This window comes from Odontomachus brunneus, unplaced genomic scaffold (assembly GCF_010583005.1).
Source record: "Odontomachus brunneus isolate Ranch 3 - 2012 unplaced genomic scaffold, Obru_v1 Obru_scaffold_008, whole genome shotgun sequence".
In the NCBI taxonomy this organism is placed as follows: Eukaryota; Metazoa; Arthropoda; class Insecta; order Hymenoptera; family Formicidae; genus Odontomachus; species Odontomachus brunneus.
The window spans coordinates 1991018-2014212 of NW_022639458.1; the positions used below are offsets into that span (position 1 = coordinate 1991018).

Sequence of the window (23195 nt, forward strand, 5' to 3'; positions counted from 1 at the left end):
CTCTCTCTCTCTCTCTCTCTCTCTCTCTCTCTCTCTCTCTCTCTCTCTCTCTCTCTCTCTCTCTCTCTCTCTATCTATCTCTATCTCTATCTTTCGCCGGATATTTCTAAATAAATATGTTTTTAATAAGCGTTGGTCGAATCGAGGAATTATCTGCAGTGCCCTCTTGTATGTTTTTGCGTTAAAAGAAAATTAGATTTCTCCACAGCCGCATCGGCAGACATGTTGTCAGACAGTTTTCTCACTTCGATCTAGTTTGATATTAATTCGCAGATAAATTAGCTGTTTGAAAAGACAAATCAAATTTAATTCCGTCAACGAAAATCTTTTCTTACGTCAAATGTTCCAAGACAATTAGCACGCACGAAGTTTTCAAGTTCAAGTAGCTAAATATTTTTTTTTAATAATACAGAATGCGGCTTTAGCAATGATTGGGTTTTCTTGAAAATTTACTGCCAGAGGATCTATCAATTCAGGCAAACAGGCTGCTCCGATCGACTCAAAATGCATCGACCGATTATCGAGATCGAGGTTAAAGACTATATTAACTTGTTCAAACATCGCAATCAATAAACTCGCGGCGTTAAAGAATTCAATAGCAAACCGTGTCACATCACTAACAGTCCCGACGAGCGACGGTGCATGAGAGTATCGCCGATATCTGTTTTCCAGAACGGCGACATGGCTCGGTGGCTGGCTCAGTGGCGAATTGGGCCAAGAAGAAGCCGACGCCTCGGTTCGAAAGAGGATCGATGCAAAGTGTCGAACTCGAGCGAGGAGGCTTTCGCCTGCACTTTTGACGTCGACGCTCGCACCTCGCCCTTCCTGCGCCGGGAGTGAGTCGGCGGGCTCGAGCAACTCGCGCGGCAGACAGAAACGGAATAGCCGTGCCGTGACATCCTGATAAAAGCAGGAAGGAGAGAACGGCGGAACGACGGGGATGAAGGATTCCACGGGGTGTCGAGCAACGGGGACGGACTGTGGTCGCTCCGCCTATCGTACCGCCCACGTCGGTGGTTGTTGTTGCCTTCCGTTCCCTCGTCCTTCACCCTTCGCGCAGCTGGAACCTTCTCGCAGCTCGCGAGCAGGCAGCGCACACACGTCATCCTCACCAGCGGCGAACGGCGCCTGCAACCGTCGCCCCGGGGTCACCCGTGATCCATTCGCGACCATTGGTGATCGTAGGACTCGTCAACATTAGGGTTTTCCTTGGAAGTGTGATCCAAATCGTGTATTGGATGTGACCTCAGCCGGAAAATAATGGCTTAATTTGGACCTCAGAGCAATTAAGATCGTTCAATTGAAATTTTAAGGTTGTTGAGAAACAAGCGAACAAATTGAGAAACAACAGCGAAGAATCGGTTCCAAGGATAAATTGTAACCAGAAGAAGCAGCCAGTCAGGAGGGACTCTTCGCTGGATGAGAATGACCAATCTCGATGATGTTTAGACAACATCGCTCCCGGTTCAAAGTGATCCTTCAAGATCGAGTCTCCGGTTTATAATTGGTGATCTCGCAAGAAGAATTTGAAGTCAAAATCGCGGTGATTACGAGTAAATTAGTAATGAAACAGAAGGACCGTTTCAACATTAGTGTGAACTGTTGGTGTTTATGAAGGTGGACATGGAATGTGAATTGATTAGAGCGCGGAAACTGGGAATGTCGATAATGCTGATGAACAATGGAGATAGTGTGAAGTTCAACATCGATGTTTTGGTTATCGCACTGTCTCGGATGCTCCATTTTCACAATGAAGACCAGGGACTCTTGAACTGGGTGACGTCGATCCGTGTCGCGATGTGCGCAATTTGAAATTACCCATAACAAAATTGCGCAATTATCCAGGACAGTATGAAGAACACGCATCGTGGCTGATGGGAAGAGACTGTGCGCGAAATTCGATCTATAATCGATGTTGCACGTTTGATAGCTAGTTGGAAATCGATGAAAGTGTTTGGGCTGATAGGAAGGGAGTCGTGTTGTGAGCTGTGTTGCCGGCATCGAGATTAGACAGTGGCGAAATTTCCACAATTTCTGTAAGTATGCATAACAAAGGAAGCAAACGCTTTGATTTACTTACTTAGAAATTATTAATAAACTGATGCACGGAGCACTATAAATTTTATTTTATATTACTTATATCTTGCTAGTTACCACTGAACTACTTTTGAAACAACAACTCTTTTCACAGAAAAATAGGCATTTGTAATGTGTTTGTGAAACAAGTATTATTTATGTCAAACAACATGTCAGTAATATATAATAAATATAAATGTATTGTTACCATTGTTATTATAAAAAGACAGGCTGGTAACAATATATGATCGATTGATTTATTTTTACATGACAAATACGTTAAAAATTGCATGATATTTCGTTTGTGATAATACAACGCACTCGTAGACGCACACATGCAAAAACTAAAAAAGACTCTGTGAGATCAAAGATTCTGTGTAATTAACCAGATTTCATGGACGAACTAAAAGAGAAAAGGTTCCACTTTCCGTATCCAGAAAGTATTAAATGGATTAAAACGCCCGTCGCCGTCGCGTCCCACTCTCTCGCGCTGTAAACGCGACGTCACGCGTAATTCTTAAATCCATATGAAGAAGACATGAACCTTTGAAAAGTATACAATTTACATGTAATTATTAAATTATTCTTTGATAGAAGAACGAGTAGTCTCTATTCCAGTGAGGATTCGTTAGTCTTAATTATATTTCAATAGATTTCACAGGATATAGAAGAAGTAAATATGAAGATGTCATAACGTTTTGCATAAGGATTTTATTTTTGGATATTATTTTGTTAATATCAGAATAAAAAATTATTGATGCACGTTAAAAGAAATGCTAAAATATCAGAAAATAAAGAGAGAGAGAGAATACAAACTTGTACGAAACAAATATTGTGAACGTACCATATGCAGAGATAATTGATTTCTTCAAACCCAGACAGTTCACTTTTATCGCAACAGCTTCGCCTATCGCAACGTTATCACAACGTCTACAAAATTAACTTCCTATATAATACTATCCATCGCTTCGTCACTCTTCCGTTTTCTTATCGGATACCCAACGACCGCGATTCGGTCTCAAGCTCGACATCATCGCGAGACGAGTTGTGTCTCCAGCCAGAAGAAACAAAAGCAGAAGAAGAAAAAGAAGAAGGAGATATCGGCGCGAACAATGCTCATGATTAACTGCGTCGCCCATCTGCGCTCTATAAACACACGGCGACGGCCTGCCTTTTCATCTTCTCTACCCCTACCAACTATTTCGTCGCACTACTACACGATGTATCCTACTAACGGCGAAAAATATTTAGCATCCGGGAGTATCCCGCGAACAGTAGCACGGCGATCGTCAAGAGGGGTCCGCGACAATTCGCGTGGCCGTAGCACAACGCACGCGGTGCTCGCAAACAACAAAACGCACGTTCGAAGCGGCAACGGCGCGGCGGTGAGTGCCACTGGAAATTAACGAACAATTAGCCAACCCCGTTCGTGTTTTATAAACATGGTGCTCCCATCGACGGCCATTATTTTCGAGGATTCGCTCGCCTGCCTGCTTGCCTCTGCCTACCTACCTAGCTACCTACCTACATGCGGGCGACTGCCTTCATGTTCGAGCGTGTCCGAAGTATCCGTGTATTCGAGCGAGTACTTAGGGCTTTCGAGCACCGCGTCACGTAGGGGGCAAGGGAGAGGGAGCTCACGAGGGGTTCTTGTAGTGTTTCGTTGCGCTTAAAAGCGCGGGGGGTTGCAGAGCGGCGCGGAAAGCGAGGCGGCTTTGGTGTTGCAGCCTCTTCAAACCTCGTGCAAACACTCTGGAGCGGAGCGTTCGCCTGGTACGGCGATTAATATCCCAATAAGGCCTCGTTCACCGAGCTCATTCGACCGCGCAGCTTCGTTGTTTATATTCATTGTATCGCCTCCTCTATCGCGGGATAAATTGCCTTGATAACTGAGTCGTCGCGGACGATACACCGATTCTTTGTTTCGACACTTCCTCCAATGATCGGGAATCAGAGAAAGGGTCGCGCTATATAGGAGAAGTGTCCTATTCCGCGTTTGTGGGCAAGAAAAAATGCGTTTGTGCCGCATTATAATAAACATTTTGGTAATTTCATTTTGTCCGCAAATTATCACCTTATAAAGAAATTTGTCGATAATAAGAATCCATAATTGTAACATTATAGAAAGTAAATATATACGCAAAGAGAATTTTTTATGATAAAAATTGCTATATAGGGTTTTGTAAACGAGGAACACACAGATCGACATTCTGCAATAACTATCTTTTCATTTAATAGGTACTATTAGGAACTGAAGTGAGCTATTAAAAGTTTTATTATGTTTTTAGTAAATCTGCTATGTTTCTAGCGAAATTTATTATGTTCTTTAGTAAGATAGACCTTAGTGGCATTTTGTTCCTACACTAAGAAAAAAATGGTTGATTTAACTAAAATTATAAAATTATCTTTTGCCGCAACTATATTATTCCAGCTTCTTCTCTTTTGAATAAAGAGAAATGTATTTATTTGCACACTTATGTAATTATGTTAGGAATCTCAGTAAAAAATGGTAGTAGTAACATGCATATAAGATTATTATCACTTATTATAATAGAATTCGATAAAAAATTACTTTCTTGATCATAATTTTTCATAGTATTTCTCCATGTGATAGTTACGTATATCAAACATTTTTTATTAGTGCGTCCTGTTAAAAATATAATACAACTGGAAAGAATTTATATGAAAAACTATAAAATTCTCGTCGTATAAAGATAGATTTACGGATTTATATGCAAGTAGGATGTTTGTTTCTGTATATATAAATATGATCTAAACGAGCTCTCGAAAAATCTACCGAGAGGCAAATATTTTTTCACGATACGTGCGACCGACAAAGTGTTAAGATGTGATTGATTAATTTAGAATTACGATTTATAATGTAAGACGTTCCTCGCCGTCCACGTATGCGATTTGCGAATGTCGTTTGAGAGAAAGGCGGCGACGGGTCTCTTATTTTTGAAAGTAACGAAAACGTGTCACGGATAAGTCTCTTATATCGCGCGATGACTAGGCTCGTTTCCGAGCCGCGATCGCGCGCGATTTCGGTCTTCGTCCACGTGTTACGGGTGCACGTCAAATTTGTCATCGGATATTACGAGCGCACCTGACGAATCTACAACGGCTGTGTAGCCAAGTTTAATGCGCGCGATTAGCATATTTATCGGGCGCGCTGTATCATTTCGCTCGTCGGTGTTAAAACGGGGCGACACGCTGCGACGTTAATTGCCGGCGCTGAGATATGACCGGTCGAAAAACTTGATATCGCTTTATTGGTCAATCCGCCCAATTATGCTCGACGAGTGTTAAAGCACCCACCTTTACTTTACGCGAGTTTTATTGCGATCTAAGTAGAGTGAAATTTTGCGCTTGCGGAAGATCACTTAATTAATGCCGTTGGGCGTAAATTCGCCGGTTGCGGAATGGACGGCTGCCCTCTCGGAAATTGGACAATTTAGTCCAATTTAGGAGACAGTGCTTCGAATGATAGGTTTCTTTACTCTCGACGTAAGATTCCACGATTGATATTTAAAATATCTCGAATCTCGAATAGATTACCTAAAAAAGAAATCTAATTGCAAGATGTTATTTCTTATAATCTCATATTCTAAGTAAAAGTTTTTACCGAAAGGATATTCCTCTTCTAATGTGAAATGGATATTAATCGGAAAATTCTATCAAATATTATTCCAGCTTCTTCTCTTTTGAATAGAGAGAAATGTATTTACTTGTACACTTATGTAATTACGTTAGGAATCTCAATAAATTTTGGGGATAATTACACGGAAACACCTTTGCGATTTGGCAATAACGAGAAAAGATCGTACGAGAACGATCGCTCGGAAACGAGACAATAGACACACGAGGAGATACACTGTTATGTAAGCCGCAAGTAAAAAAAAAATTGTTCAGTTTCACCCCCACCCGTTGCTCGCATGCAACGGAAGAGAGCGCGAGAACGTCCTCGAATTCAATGGAACCGCCGCGACTTCCTTTCTCGCTTTATTTTCCCCGGCGTGGAGTCTTGGGCATTATTACGCTACTTGATTTCGCATCGAGCCAGCTGTCTCCGATTATTCGCTATAGAAATTTCGGGGATTCCGGTTCAAAGGGGACCCTGGCATCCTCGGCTAATATTTGAGGAGGCCCCGCAGTCTTGGGTCTTACCGGACGTTGCGCGGGCTTTCTCGTTCTACGTTCATCCTCGAGCCCTTTTCTCGACGAATAGACACTTCTCGGTTATGCAGTCGCAGGGAGCGTCATATTGTGCTCGAGCAGTCGACGGACAATTGTTATCGCCGCAGGCTTAAACGGATACTTAGCATTCGTTGCAAAACTGATTTTTACAGTCCGCTGTACCCTTCGTCCCTTCTAAATATAAACGAGAGATATTTTTTCTCGATCGCAAAAACTTCGGTTTTATTCGATTAACATTACGTCGCGGTTAATATATCGCAACTTTCGATCTTGCAAAATTAATGAGGTAACGCGCTTCGCTGATTAGAGATATCCCCGGTTCGAGGAATTCGTCCTCCGACGGCGCCACCCCTTGCGAAATGCCTTTTCATCGAGTGATCCCATGAGAAACGGTGCGGAGCGACGAAGCTCGGGGGAGATCACGCGAACCGGAAGAGTAAACCGAAGTATTCTAAGTATCCGGACGGTAGGGACCGAATCATTGCCCGCGGAGTTTGAGGATCGTGGTTTAAGTTTTCTACAACTACGCCTTCCCACCGTATATCTCCATCTCTTCTTCGTCCGACACTTTGCTTCGTACCGAGAGAACCCTGGCGATAGTTAGTTCGATAACGTTCTCGGAGCCAGGATCTTTCTTCTACAATTACTGTACAATTCAGTTTAAATCGAAAGCAAATATATTTACTTTGCGCCGATGTGTTCGGGCAACAATTCTATGTATAATGATAGTAATAATGATGTTACTTTATTGTGTGTAGACGCTAAAATTATACAAATGTAGGTTGAAGTATCCAACAAAACGCTGTGTTAAGAATAACGATAATAGCGACTAAAAGGCGCAATAACAGCTGATATTACTGTCTCATCCAAACATATAATATTTCCAAACACATATATATTCCAAACACATAATCCAAACACATATATATTTAAGTAACGACGCAATAATATATAAAATTTGGAGTACAGATAACATGTTGCATGAAGATGATTGAAACATCAAAGGTGCGAACGATGAGCTAGATTAGGTCGACAGGATGACCTTGATGCAGCAGCAATTTCACTTATTTGTGACAATATCATTTTAATAATAATCACTGAATAAATCATAATAATTTGGAAAACTAGCAACTTTCCCAAAGTATGTTAGTAACTCTTATTACTTCATATGTACTTCGTATATAAATTAAAACATTCCGTGAAGCATGGGTCATCGATGCTCGCAGCGCTGAACTTTTTATCTGACATCTTCGTTAATAAGAAGTAGGAAGAAGTGGTGCACTAAAGCGCGCGATAAGCGATTAGCGGTTACTAGAACTAATTAGCGTCATGCTCTTAGATCCCAAGTAAATCTGAAAGCGTACAGTCAGATTCTTGAATCACTAATCGCTTATTAAGAGCTCCATTCTGTTGAACGTGAGCGTTTTATCGCGGGTCATCGGTGAGCCACGTGGCGTGAATGGCATCAAGAAAAAAATTATTTCATAGCGTGGCACGGAACGCGTTAATATATACTTTCTACTAATTTCTCTTACTAAATTTCTTATACTTGTAACGAAGAAGAAGAGGGAGGTTCTCCCAACATATATGAAATATTCGATGTCACCACAACATCCACAGCTTTAAAGCCTTAGATTTACAAAAAATGAGATTCGGTATATCGGAAGTCGCCATTCTGTATGTATACACGAAAAAAATCTCCGTTCGTGCAGTTTATTTGGGACTTTTTATTTATTTCCTATTTTTATCAGGTAACGGAAAATTTAATCACATTAACGGAATTATTTTTTTCCGTGTAATGATATGTGAAGTTAATTTCAATGATTATTCTGCACATAAAAAAAGTACTTCATTAAGTCATGAAACTAAAATTATCTAACGAAAGTATCACAACTTATCGGAATATCCCATGTCTATTAGTCACTGTGGAAACAATATAATCTTCGGACTTTGTGAGTCAGATAGGCAAGGAAACGAAGCTTTTCAATGTCGCCTCTCAATAAATCTACGACTCTAATCAGCTTCTTTCACGGTGAACACTTCGACGGCTGCCGTGGAAGAAGGGATCACTTCGAGGCCGCAGTGCTGTAAATTCTGTGGATGGGCGAAACGGTCTTCAAGCTCGTGCTGTTTTAAGCTATCCGTGACTTAGAGGGACCACCCTATTACACCCGCTCGCGTCCCTACGAGCCCGTCGTCTCGGGCCAAGGATCAGCGAGATGGTTAGCGAGATAACACTCGCATCGCTACAACGCTCCCGACCGGCGGGTGGCTGTCGGTTGTACGGTGGCGCGGGCGCGCGTGTGTGGGTGGACACACGTACAATCCCGTCTGTGGGGCGTGTGTGCGTGACGGAGTCGAGGATGGGGCCGAAGGTGGTTGGTATCTTGTTGGAGGGCGAGAAATACGAGCCGGCAAGCGAGGCTCTTCCAACAGCTTGCGTGCGCGATCGAATCGAGAGGAAGCGGGCGAAAGACAGGAAGGCGGAGAGCCGACGAGTGCGAGGAGGACGGAGCGCCCGGGGGTTGCTTCGCCTGTTCGCACCCCCTTCTCGCTATGCTCTTTAAAAAATTAGCTTCTTCTCTTCGCGAGCGTTACCCGCCGACACCGCTTTATCGCGCGGCTCGGCTCGGCTCGCGCACAGTGACGGCTTCAAGCAGCGAGCGAGAGGGATATCTCTTCGGGGTGCATAGTTCAAAGGGTGTAACAGCACTTTGTGCATTAAGTAATTTATACGGTGGCTTGAAAAATCGTGCGTCTTCTCTGAGGTGACACCGGTTAAATTAATAGCGACGGCGGATGTCTTGGTGTTGAAATGTCGATATAGTGGTGGCGGCAGGAAATGATTTTATATCAAGAAAGAAGATTTCTCGCAAAGTTATCCTGAAATGTGTATCAAGAAAAATAATAGTTAATCTTTTATTTATATTTCTTAAGTATATTATTTTTAGAACAATTTCTTTATTCCAATGTAGTAGTTTTTGTTCAGGTAAATCATTCGAAATTCGTCGAAGGATCCATTTGTTCCCGTGTACTTTTTATTTATTAGCTCTGAGACACCCTATAGAAAAGCTGCCCTGACACGGTGCAATACGAGGTTACGTGGAGGAGGAAGTGGTACATTAATTCCGAGTTACCCCTCGAATATCCTTCCACCCCCGTGCGTGTGTGCAACACACAGACACTAAGACCACCGTGCGGCAGTTAGCCCGCGGTGTTTGGGACGGCCAGTAATTTGTACGGAGATATACGATAGACAATAACACCAGTAAGGGGACAGCAGCGCCGACTAATTTGTTTATCATAAGTTTATCTTGATTTATCGCCGCACCCTCACTCCCGTGACGCCGTTTCGTAACGCCAATCGCGACTTTTGTTCGTTTCTCTCAATGTTGAGCCGTGGTGAATACATTTCGCCCTCTTCCTTCCTCTGTTACTTTACTAAAAACCTGCCGCAGACCTACCCATAATCGTAGGAATTATCATCTTTCTGCACACAATATGCGCAAATATTTCTATTCCAGATACAACTTTTAGCGCAGGATTTACATACCGGCAATAACACGTGAACGATACCACCATATTGTCTGACCGATCAAATTTCGAGTGATACCTCGACATTTCATAATAATTCCACGTAGGATTTCGAATGGAATGCTGAAAAATTTATTAACTCAGCTCGCAGCGCGGTAGCTCGCGCGCATATTACAAGGGAAACCGGAGCGCGTTTGGCAAATCGTCACTCCGACTATACGCTTCCCATTTGTCTGCGCGTCTATGCAAAATGAATTAATCGGTTTTATCGATCAGCGACGGGCGCGCACGGAAAAAACACTAGGGATATATTGGCTAAATATGTTAAAAAAATATTAATGTTATTTTTTGCTTAGACATACAAAGGGATTGTAGAATCATAGTACTCTGGAAGTGGTCTTCTTTCTTGCGTGTTCATATATATTTAAACGGAATTCTCAGTGCTGTATGGTGCAACCAGACTTTCAAGGATAGTTTTCTTTCTACGGAACGTAACAAAGAAACAGCAATATTTTTTCGGTCGAGACAGCTATACATGTCTTATTTTGAGCCTTTTTTATCGATAAAAGTACCTTTAAATATGGTTTATGAAACTTCTGATTAGCTTTCAGTCTTAGAAAAGCTCTACTAAAAAAAAGTTCAGAATAAGAGCTAATCTAAATGACTAATTAAACATTACGTATTATAAGATAACTGAGAATCGTAATCGAGATAAGTAAATAACAGTAATTATTAACCGATATGAAAAGAAGAAGATTCTTAGATTCTCCTATATGAATGTTTGTTAAAAAAGTAAATAATTTGTTTGTACATTCCCTCGTAACTCGAGAATCATTAAAGATATTGAGATTAAATTTTTTGTAACCTATTCAGTATGTTATCTATATTGTTTTTAGTTGTCATTGCTCAGATTTGTCCAGATTGTTGAAGTTGATTAATTTTTTTAATGCAATATCTATTTATCTCTTGAATTCACATAAATTTTTTGTTCTAACTATAGAGAATGTGGTTCCAGCAACCATAAAATAATCTTTTCCGTACGCAAGGGTGATATTACGATATCGTCGATTGGATACGTGACAAATAATAGAATTCCATTGCGGGGACCGCCAAAAGTGATCAGTGATTGGACTCAAGGAAGGTGAAACGCGACTGTTCACACGTATTAATGAAGTGAGGATAGAATAGGCATACGGGAGGAGTGTCCAGTCACGCTATGGAAATTATGACGTATTACACGATTGCCTTTTCAACGTTGCACGCAGTCTGCTCATGCCGTGACTAATAAGTAGACATAACGCAATTTAGCGCGCGTCAAGGCGTCTCGGTACACGATAGTGAGAAAAATTTGAACGATGCGATTCGGAAGTAGCCATTCACTCGGAACATGACGCGAATCATCATATCGAGAGGTACATCCGTAAACTGAATTCAAATGAAACGAAACTCTTGCGGATCGCAAGGGACAATTGACAAACATCTCACGATGCCGTTGCCCGAACAGAATACCGAATTCTAAACGATATTCTTTGTTAATTTCTATATATGCTAATAAATTGGATTTGTTATCGAGGACGCGTGATAACGTTAATTAGTCGATAATATTAAGAGAAGCTCGGCAGATCTGCAAAATATATACCATGGAATTTTATGTTAATAATATTATTTCACTCTTATACGAGAGTAATATTTCAGGGATATCAACGTAGCCGCATCTCTCCTCGCGACGTCGCGTCGTGTACAAATTGCACTCGCGCAAATTAAATGCTCGCTCATAATTAAGCGATAGATCGCGACGGTGATGGTTCGCGTAATAAATAATTATAGATGTGTGTATGTGTTAACGTGTACGTAATAACTGCCGTCCTCGTTAGGAGGCGTGCTCATTACGCATTTAGATAGGATCGTAATGCGGCGAGAAGATGAAAATATAATTATCCGCCGGCGGGTTTTATATTGCAGGGGGTTGGTCGCGCCGTGTGGGAGATACGCGCGCAAGCAACGAGCCAGGTCATCCTCTTATGGGCTCGCACGTGAAAAATTAAAGTGGCAAATTGGTGACACGACCTGTGCACGGAACGAACCAACAGCCATAGCGCGTCGCATACGCGTCGCGAGCCGAACGTTCGTTTCGTGTGACCGGTTTAGTGTGCGTTAATTCCAAGCGGTCAGTTAATTAAAGTAATCGAGATAGTACCAGGGCACTCGGTAATTAGTAGCTACGGCTAACGCGATAATGCGATCTCGGAATCGGCTTGCGCGCCCCACCGCGGGACTTGACACGATATTTCGCGCAGGTACTTTCAAGGAGATAGAACAAATAAGGGAACGCAAGCAAGGTCGCAAAGTAGTTGTTTCGTTCGCGCGCGAAGGTTTCCGCCGCGAGGCTGCGGTTGTTTGGAAATGTGAGCCTTTTTCTTCTTGTTCCCCTCTGCACACATATCTGCACATCGCTTGACCCTCGGCGTATTTTTATTTCGCGAAAACACCTGTAATTCTGTGCAACTAATATCACTCGTAGACTTTGCGGATGAAAGTCAGCATTTTGTTGGTAAAGCATTTTGTTGTTCTCAAGTGTGACATCGTCTTAAACGCCGGGCGAATAACATTCGCGAGTGAATTACTTGAGCAATGTGTTAATTTCCATACAGTCCGCGCCGATCTCTATGCGTTAGTAATTATTTATTATCTTATCATCAGAAGCACAAAGCTATGTGATAATCACGCAGCTAACTTGAATCGACATTAATTGGCGCGAATGAAATTCGTCCGGTTAACGTTGTGTTTTTGTCTTACTATAATTTGCATATCTCGTTTTGTTACTAATACGCTATCACTTTCCGTGTTCACGGTGGGTAAAGCGTTTCGAGTTTACGGGAGTATTGTGGCTGGCGTACGTAGAACGAAAGAGAGATGCCCAGACACCGGAAGTTCATGCTTATTCACTGAGCACCGAAAGGGCGACCGGGTATAATTTACGTATAAATTAAGCGGAATGAATCAACGGCAGGCGATTAATCGCAATGGCTCACTCGTGATAATAACAATGGCCCATTCGCTTGTTTACGAACGTTAAGCGAATACATTACCTATTTTATTATCCGGCCACGTGGACACTACATCTATTATTTCCACCTCTGCACGATGCCTGGCTACTCCTGGCACAAATATTTTCTCCGCCTTGATACGCGAGTGATAAGCCCGACCGCACTAATTACAATGTTGCTTACTGAAAGCGTAACTCTGTGAAGAGATTGAAGATTCAAAGACCAGGTTATAATATAATCGAGTTACAGGTGGCAATTATCATGCTTTTGATTAAATTGCTGATAAAGTGTTATTTGCGAGAGTAATGATGGTGAAAAACTGCATAAAATTATCGTCAGAGAAAGAGAGAGAAAAGGGTTTATATAAGTGTTAAAATTAAATATATAAAAATCATCTATGCAATATCACCGTATGTGTAAAAAATATCACCGTGTGTTTCATAAAAATAAAATATATGAATCGCACCGGAAAATTTTTTGATTAACTTTTTCAAAGTGACATCGTACTGAGCATATTATTCAAAAAAATAAAACTCGTTTTTATAAAAATTACGCGCGTCGGGAGTTTTATAAAAATTGATGTCGAGAGATATTCTAATCGCGTGACGGCAATTAGTGAAGCTCGTTCATAAATAAATACAAAATTGCCAATATAGTTCACGTGTCACGTAAAAACGATATTGAAAACCGTGAGAAGTGGTGTCTCTTATGAAAACGCGATTCCCATACTTTGTGTTGGCCGAAGTAGCGCGTACCACGAAGGGGGAAGAGAATGGAGCGATGTGAGGGTAGGCGGATTGCACGAAGTAAACAGGCCGTGAAATTACCTTTTAAATATTAGATTATGATTAAATGTGTACCTACCTTCGAGGCACTAAATGTTTTGCACCGCCCTCCGCGCAGTTCATAAAGCCGATGGGGGTGGCTCACGGTGGATGAGTCTCGAACACGTCTCTTGAGCTTATATCGAGATATCAATCAGCTCTTGACATCAGATAAGATTGGCTGCTCAGGAACTGAGTGCTTTTCAAAACTCGGATGAGGTTCCTCGTGTCTTGGCAGACTTATCAACCATCTGGTTTCTTGCATATCTTGTGACAAATAAAAGTTACACTTACTTGAGAATAAAACATGATTTTGACATTTTATTTCTTAAATATGGAAAAATTTTATATATAATCAGAGTTTTTTGAGTTCAAAACAATCATTTGCATCTAATATATAAGAATCATCGATATAAGTATTGTTACGTGTCTCTTTAGAACAAGAAAAATGTATTTTTATTTACGTGCAACATTTTTTGCAACTGCCGTATGCACGAAAATCGCATTATGCAATACGAATTGCATTACACACGGTGGAAATGTATTACAAATGATATAAGCATATAAAAAGTATTTCCAGACGGAGGCCAGCTTAATTAATTCATTCGTCCTTATCGCTTACTTATGCTCGTTTCCTCTACCACCCGCGATAGACATCACCTACCCGCGCATCATCCCAGCAGCTGTCATGACGCACTAAGAATTCGGTAGTCGTCCGGCTTGAAGCGCGTTACATCCACCATAAATATCCCCGTAACAGCAACAATGACGTATCCGGCGTATCGCCGATAATCTTTTCCGCGGCGGCTACACTCGGCACTACCTGAGCGCGTGTATCATCGTGTACGCGTAAATTGTAACAACATTGTTCGGCTTTGTTGGCACCTAATTGGCATCGTTAACGCGCACCGGGTCATAAACGTTCGTATAGCGGCACCTTCGCCGATAAATTTCCCTATACTCCCCCGTTAAAGGACTTAAAGGCCCGAAGGCTGCCGCGTATACACGTGGACGTGCGGACCCAAGCCGTAAAGGCGGCCGTGATGGGCAGGTGTTTATATCCGGTCTCTCGCGCGCGCGACCGGTGGTCGCCGTTCCGCGTCCGTCCGTCCGTCCGCTCGTACGCGCGCATACGATATGCATACATATGCATAAAAAGAACGTAATGCCCAGTGGGCATTGTACGCCCCCGCCTGCTTCGTTCGTCGAAAACTTTCCGGCGGCGTAAGCATATGCATTGCTCACTTAACAAGATTGATATAACGAGATATACCGGGCATGATGGCGCGGGCGTAGGTGTGTGTGCGCGCGAGCGCGATCGCGAGCGAGCGAGCGCCTGGCTGTGCGTGTGCATCCGCAATTACGCGCAACGGAGGATACGTAACAGATAATTAATGCAAACGAGGGGTTGCCCGGGAAATTTCGGCCCCGTCGGACCTGTCGGAAAGGTGCGAAGTGGTATGCGTCGACCTGGAAAAATATTTACGACTCGACGATGCGACGCGTTTCCGTGGGAGCCGCGGTGAATCGGATTGCGCGACGCGTCTCGATAGCGTCGCGATCGTTCGGAGATTACTTTATTACGTTGGAATTTATGACGGGATCGTCCCCTAATTCGGCGCGCTTTCGAGCGCTCTAGACGAGAGGGTAACTCTGTAATTTACGCGATCCGCTTTAGATGCAGTTTTAAATTCACAGAGGATTTCACGGATCTAGATCTCGAAAATATTCATTCTCATACTGAATTTTTTACGGAGAATTTTGTTATGTATGATTGCTATAATCATATTCTCTATAGTTACAGAACAATTTATCAATCATATTGCACGGCTCGTCAGAAGTTAAATTAATGTGAGAAAACTTTGAGCAATAAAAGCAAAATGTTAGTTGCTGAATTCCTATGTTTGTTAGTGTAAATTTTGGCCAAAATTGATCTAACATATATTTTTATATAAGATATATATTTGTCAGTCAAATTTCCTTTGATAAAAAATTAATTGCATCAAGCAATCTTTTCCACTACTTGTGGTAGAGAATCATCTTCGCTGTATTAACAAATCTGCTGTGTTATAACATTAAACATTAGTAGATAAAATCACAAATCTTATGAAACTCTGTGACTTAGTTATTGTAACATAGCAAATTGGCTGTCCGCATATTACGGCTATAGATTTACTAGTCATGTTTTTAATTGTGCCAGTAATTTTTTTTCCATATACAGTTAAGATAACTATAAGGTTTCTTACGCCATACAGCAATAGCGGAACTCTAAGAGTTCTGCTCAAACACATATGGACAGGCAACAAAGATGGCTAGTGTATCACTTCCAGAATACTATAGTTTCTGCAAACTTTTTGTATGCATGAGCAAAAAATTACATTAATATATTTTATGGCAACTATATTTAATCAAGTAATATCTCTAGTGTTCGTTCATGAGTCATTTTCGAGGAAGCTTTGGAAAAAAGAAATGTTCTTTAATATTTACCCGGTCGGGAGTTCTTGTGTTGTCTAAATAACACGTCGTAAGATTCACGCCGCAGTTGATGACGCTGCCCTCGTATTGGCCGACAAGTAGCTCCAGCCTCATCCCGAAGTCCGCATCCCGCCATTCCGTTTAAGGGCGAACGAGAAGTTTGAAATCTCCGGGGAGAGTTTGCCGACTAAAACCAACCCCTGCCGGCTGCTCGAGGGGCCACGCCACAATACAAGCAATAACACGTACCAACCCCTCTCCTCCCCCTTCGCCCCGGCAAACTCACTGTCGCCTCGTGCACGCACCCTCTCTTACCTTAATCGACGAAGGATGATTTGGTCTTAAATAAACTTCTCACCTCCGACGACGTAGACCACATCCCCTTCTTCAACCCTCCGCCATTTATCACATAAATTGTCGAGTGGTCACTTTGATTATAGGCGTACCCTGCCACCGTTTCTTGGATCCCCCTCTCGAGACTACAATCGAATTCGGTGATTAAAGAAACAGAGAAAATTGATGATTGTCAAAACTTCGTTTTCCGCGAGATTAAGGTTGTAACATGAAAAAGGAGGTGAAGCTAAAATAATTCAACATTAACATTACGAATTTCGTAATAAACATTACGGAAAAGTATGTTCCAATCACATATACAAATACATGAGAGACCTAGGTGAAAAGGTCACTGACTCGCGAATTTTCTCACATAAACAATCTCTGTAAACGAAGTAGGCCGAATACTTGGGTCGTTAAAGGCATCAGAATAACCCCTAGGCACGCCTTTGCGTAAATCTCGAGATTGCAAGGACCCCTAGGACGGACAAAAGAGTACCGATCGAAGGAGGAGGAGTTGTAGCGCGAGGCGAGACGGTATTATTCCTCGACGAACGGAAACGCATGGAAAGTACACCGACATCCGGCCACGTGTTCTCCGCGAAATGGACCAATGGAAGTTGCGACATAGAAGAAGAACCAACCTGGCGCGAGGTTCCAGGAGAAGGTCCAAGCGACTCGACGGCACGCGCCACTGCCGACGATCGGGAATTATTCAAATGGAATTCACAAAACGAGCCAGCTGCCTTCGCTTCGACTCAGATCCAAATTGGGGGAACGACCGAAGAGCCATACGCTGTGCATAAGGCCTTTTTATGTCGCCCGCCAGCTCGTCCCCGCCCTCTATTTGCCCGACAATTTGACACCGATTTACGGCTTCGCTCGAGTCAAATCGCGGGTAAGCCTCGAAATACCTCGGCTGAATAATAAGGACGCTGAAACACGACGACTCACAGGAGCTCGATTCTATCTATTAATCACTGACGTACGTGATGTTTATATCAAGTTCTTCTTCATTAATTAACTTTCAAAGAGTTGTTCATGAAGAACTGTGAGAAGTAAAAAATGTGAATCAGTGTCTCGTAAATAGGGAATAACTAAATGTGGTTATTGACATGTAGAATCAATTATCTGCATTCACGGAAAGGATACTAGGAATATGTTTGTCGCAATAAAATATTAATTTTTCGTCCAGGCATAGAAAAGAGTTATAGAAACTATAATACTCTTAAAGTACTTACTCTAGCCTTCTTTGCTGCTTATCTATACGTGTTTGAGCGGAAATCTCATAACGCAACCAAATTCTATGGAACTCTGTCTAGTATTCATTCTGCAAACCACAACACAGAGACAACAATATTCTTTCGGTTGAAGTAACTATACAAATTGTCTGACAATTCATAACACCCGTTGTGTGCAGGTAGAACGCGTTAAACTGAACACAAAATTTCTCTATCATTTTGAAAAAGAGCAGGTAAATTTTTAGTTAGAAATTAAAGAAGTTTTAGTGCGTTATACGACATTTATTAGGATCAAATTTGTCAGAGCTATTTCCTTTCAAATGCAATTCTACCGTAAAATGTTTGTTTTTATCTTATAGTGTCAAAATCCAAAAAAATCTTGAATTATCACAAATACGATGTTACGATTTATTCGACAGTTCCCTCCGCAGCATATCCCCGTTGAAATCATTTCCGCAAGATTTCTTCGGTGTTCCAGTCGACGACGTAGCTCGAGGGGTTAAATTGTGACATTTAACGTGTAATATCCTATATAATCTTGTATGAAAAGCGCCATGCAGTGGTTCGCGATAGAATAAAGCCACGTGGTAGGAGGGGTAGTTTCTCAGGGGCGGTTTGGAGGACGGTTAAAGGCATTGAGCCGTCCAAGCCACTCGCGAGAGTTCCGAGCGTCTGAGACCGACGGCAGAAACCCCCGGGGGTTGGGGGTGGCAGATGGCAGCCATCGGACCAGTTCTTTCCAGTACTTCGTCCCGCCGGAATCGTCTCTTCTTCTGCTTATTTCAGAAAAGAGTGAGGGATTAAGAGTCCGGGAGACTCTCCGGAGTGTCATCGCGACGATAATAAACGTCTCTTGCAAAAGAATATTTCGGAGATGATTGAACTCCTCGAACGAGACAAAGAACACTTCCAGTAAGGCTCGAATTTCGTGGGCAAATCTGACCAAGATCCATTCCTGTATACCTTTGTATTGGTGCAAAGACATTGGAACATTTTCTCCTGTGTGATAAAGGATTCTTAAATATGTGACACGTATACACACTAAACAAGATTTAGTAGCGTCTATTCTTGGAATTGTTTCGTGTTTTCGACTACACGATACCACAGCCGACGAAGAATATTCGACGTGAATGCGAATAACCGCACGCAAATATCGTCATGGCTATTGCTTCCTTATCAGATATCAGTTGAGTGCTCGATTTGGGGTGCGTGCAGCCTATTACGTCGGCGATCTATTGATAAGCACGTCAAATCCGCCAGCAACACACTCCTCGGCAACTAAGCCGCTATTGAGGGTCCCCACGACTACTCGAATCGATCATCGAACACCTTCCGAGATTGAAGTATCCTCGATTCAGCCTGTCTTAGAACGCGTCTCGACCATTCGCCTTTTATCCTTTTGGTCCGTCACGAAATAAAGAATTAAAGTGACGAGTGAATTTCCATATTTTGCATAATTAAGCAATAAATATTGTAATAAACACTTAATTCACAATAGCAGGTAATGATAGAATAATCTAAAATTTTGAGAATCCAACCGCGTGTAATAACACCAAGTAAGCATGTCAATTATTTTTTCTACTAAAGAAATCGCAAATTATTAATAGATACGATTAATTTTTTTATTCATGTTAATTAAGCATTCTTAATTCAGCTTGGTAAGTAGTGTTATACGCCTTTCAAGTGCTAAGCCCGTTTTTTAAGCCCCCTACAGCGGCTCTATGCCGAAGACGTTGCTTGTCTTTCCCAGACTGCATTACCTCTCGATTTACAATCGGGTGGCAGCCGGCACGCGCCACTCAAGGAACTCTCTATTCATCTTACCATGATTGCCGAAGACGCGTATAAGTATATCGTGCGAGGCAAATGGCACGCGAGACTTCCGGCACCGGTCCGGCTCACCTTTGCAACGTCCCCCGTGGTCGGGTATCGGGTTCTGGTTTCATTCTTTCTTCGAGAATCGAGATCGCGATTCAATGGTGAGAGCGGAAGCGGCGGGGTTCGTAGACGTACGCCCCCGTGTGACACGCGCGCGCGTCGCGCCATAAAAACCTCTTTTTCACCGTTCATTGTCTCACCCGATTCGATAAAGATGACTGTAATGAGGAGAACGCATTGACTGCCACTTTAATTTCCATTGATTGTGCAAAAGTTTAATTGATGACTGAACTGTCAACGATACGCCAAAAATATCAATGCAATGCTTATATTTATCCTTTAAATTTCTTAGAGTGAAATTCAACTATAAAAAGTAAAATGACACCTAAATCACACAAATATTTTTTCACTTATAAACGAATTTTTTGCACTAAATTATTGAGTGAATATTTTCTCTTAAAAAGAGTGAATCTGGTGGATTCTATTATCAGAAGAACAGACTCATTTTAATAATTTTAATAGAAAACTTTAACTTGTACGGAATAAGTATTTAAAGTTTGAAAGAAACATTCGCCCTTATAATTACGGATATATTCCCTATCATTTTCAATGAATTTTCATTCGTTCTAAGTGAGGTTTCACTACAAGAAATTTAGAAAGTATCTCGTTTCCTTAACTCCCTTGACCTTGACAGTAACAGCAAGCGCCTCTCGGACGTTTATTCTATTCTAATTTACTCTTGAGAACTCCTTCAAAATTATGCATAAAAATTACGTTAAGTAAAAAAATAAGAACAATAAGTAAAACTTACGATATGTGATTTAATAAATTTTGAGTAATTTTTTTTTACGGTGTTACTAAAGCACAAAAAATGAGTGTATTACTATCAGGGTTAATAGGTCGCAATAATATCATAGTACTGGCCACTGATGACCGTCACAACATTCGACGTGTTAACAATCTCTTATCACGTTATTATCACGTAATTCAGCCGCTTATCATGTTACTCGCGGCATTATGGAAATTTCCAATTCCGGTCTCGTCCACGGAGACCCTCGGCGAATTGTACATGACGAAGCGGGCACCATAGGGTGGTCTGAATGGGCCACGAAGTGACAATGGCGGCGCAATTGTTTCCCTGACTTTTATCCCACTCATTATTCGGTGCGACTATTATGATCGTCGTAGCGGCGATCGTCATTATGGAAGACCGACGGTCTCGAGTTACCGTCGCGCTGGGCCATTGTGAACGAGACGCGGAACACGCGCGTTGCCGAAAATACGAAGCAAGCGCGACGGCGCAGCGTGACACGGCGCGGCGCGGAGCAGCACGGTTGTCCACATGCGTCAGCGACTGGCACGTGTACCTTGGCGCGTAAACGGTTCTCAGCAGAATTTACACATCTCCGTCTGAGCGTGCGGGGTGGATCAGGAGGGGAAGGAGGAGAGATCGCGGGTGCAATTAGTCCCTCCGAAGCCCACGGTTGGCAACGCGTTTACGTTTATGACGCACTTCACAGCACGCGAATCGACCGATACCACGACAAATTTAGCACTTATCTTTCAACGGATCAACGACGACTGAATTTACGCGCAGATATTATCAGAGGCGGGATTATGAAGCCGTAACATTGGCAACATATATTTTGTGCAGCTAAATTTAAGATGTTGATATTATCGGGTAAGAGAATTGATAGCTCTACATCATAGAGTGTATATATTTTAAAGTTTGAAATGAAAAAATACATAGTATATAGTTTACTCCCTAAACTGACAATGCACAAAGAATACTTGACTCTCCATGTGCAATTATATTTTTTGGAATATGTAATCTGAGTCTGTCAAGCAACTTTGATCTACTATAACTTTATTGAAAATCAATTGTTGAAAATCATTTTTGAACATATTTTTTCCAGAGATGTAGAAAAAATTTAGCTATAAAATAGTAATTTAATAAAATCGAAATCTGCAAACAGATTTGCAGATTTGTTATTTTGATATTTTTTTTAACCTTTTTAACCTAGAGAAAGTTGGTGAGAAAGCGACTGAATATGAAGTCAATATTTTTCACGGTTTAGAAACTTTATCGTAGTGTTTTCAACTACCCCTGTAGGATAAAATGGGTCTATAACACACTATTTCTACTTTTCCAAACATGTTAATCTTTTTTATAATTATTAACAATCCTATATAAATCTCTCTTTTCCGATTTCACACGAATGATATCATCCAAACAGAAAACATTTACAGATTAATAACCTTACAGTCGCTATAGTCATTCGTCCGTGCGATAATAACTAACATTGAGCTAAAAAGCTCCTCAAAATGCAAAATCAACGAGCTGATAAGCCCAGTGCACACAAGCGGCAAGAACGACACGTGAACGCTATGTCAATCAACGTCCATGCGTTTAAACAGTACTCGAACGATAATGAAATAAAGTACACACGTGCAGTGAGATCAGACGTAACATCGTTTGACACGCATCTTTCTGCCACTCATGTGCACTATAGTTGCACCTGCGATGTCTTTACTCAGTCTGTTTAATGCGACGAATGGCTAATATTTACTCACTTCGTGATAACGTGATAAGATAATCTTGCGCTTGTTCTTTTACGCGTACGACGAAGAAATGTGAATAAATCATTTGTGTTGCGAAATCTGTCCTGTCCAATTTGAATATAACCTCCAGTCTGAATCTGAACCTAATTAAAAATTTATCCCATGATCCAGAATGCTGGGATCAGGTTGATCCCAGCATTCTGGTTTATAGATGATGTTATTAAATCCTAATTAATAAAAACCTAATTATTAACAATCTGTCATTAATATGATTTGTCGGGGTTCGATAATATTACTTTATATAAAGCGGATAACTGATGGGGTAAACTTAATCATACAAAACTATGCGATAAATTTCTAGTCGGGAATTTACATCAACTTTCAATTTAAATTTAGCGAGCATTACATTCCTTGAGTCCTTTAACTTGCAGATAAAAATCCATTAGTTGCACATTACTTCAACGTTAATGCAAATCATGCATTGAATTTAATCCCTCGTACAAACAGAAATGCGTTTATAAGCACGAGTTTATGAAGGCAACCGGTCACAGAGGTTCGAGTTAAAGGGAAAAAACGAGAAGAAAGAATCAGTGATAACGAGGTGCCTCCGGTGTTCCAACGGGGGCTGCAACAGTCGGGTGGGAGAGAACACTAACCCCCCGTAGACTGCGCAGCTGTGAACCCCCCGCCAACTCGGCTCGACTCGACGACATGTCGAACACTGTGAATTCCGGGCGCACATATCGAGCCCAGCGGGACCCGTTGCCATTTTGCAAAGCCGCTCGCATTCATCCGGGCACGCACGTGGGCACCAATTTTTTTCGACCCTTAACGTTTGCTCATATGTGCGGCCCGAGCGATTCATTTAAAAGCGGCCGAAATCTCGTTTTTTGACTCGTCATCGACATCGCGAAGTATCGATTTTCATCTCTCTCTATTTCTGTTTTTCATTATTCGAATGTGGCGATATCATTTTACACGACAGCAAGAACTTTGCCAAATAAAATGTAAAAGAAACAAATCGTTCG

At 41.7% G+C, this 23195-nt stretch overlaps 1 protein-coding gene across 1 annotated transcript in view; it reads left to right on the forward strand.

Moving 5' to 3' along the window:
• Positions 1-1106: 1106 nt before the first annotated feature.
• LOC116854136 (fez family zinc finger protein erm-like) overlaps positions 1107-23195 on the forward strand; it is a 32896-nt gene continuing 10807 nt past the window's right edge. The window contains exon 1 of the mRNA XM_032835746.1: positions 1107-2036. The gene's annotated coding sequence lies outside the window, so the exon portion shown is untranslated. The remainder of the gene's footprint in view (positions 2037-23195) is intronic.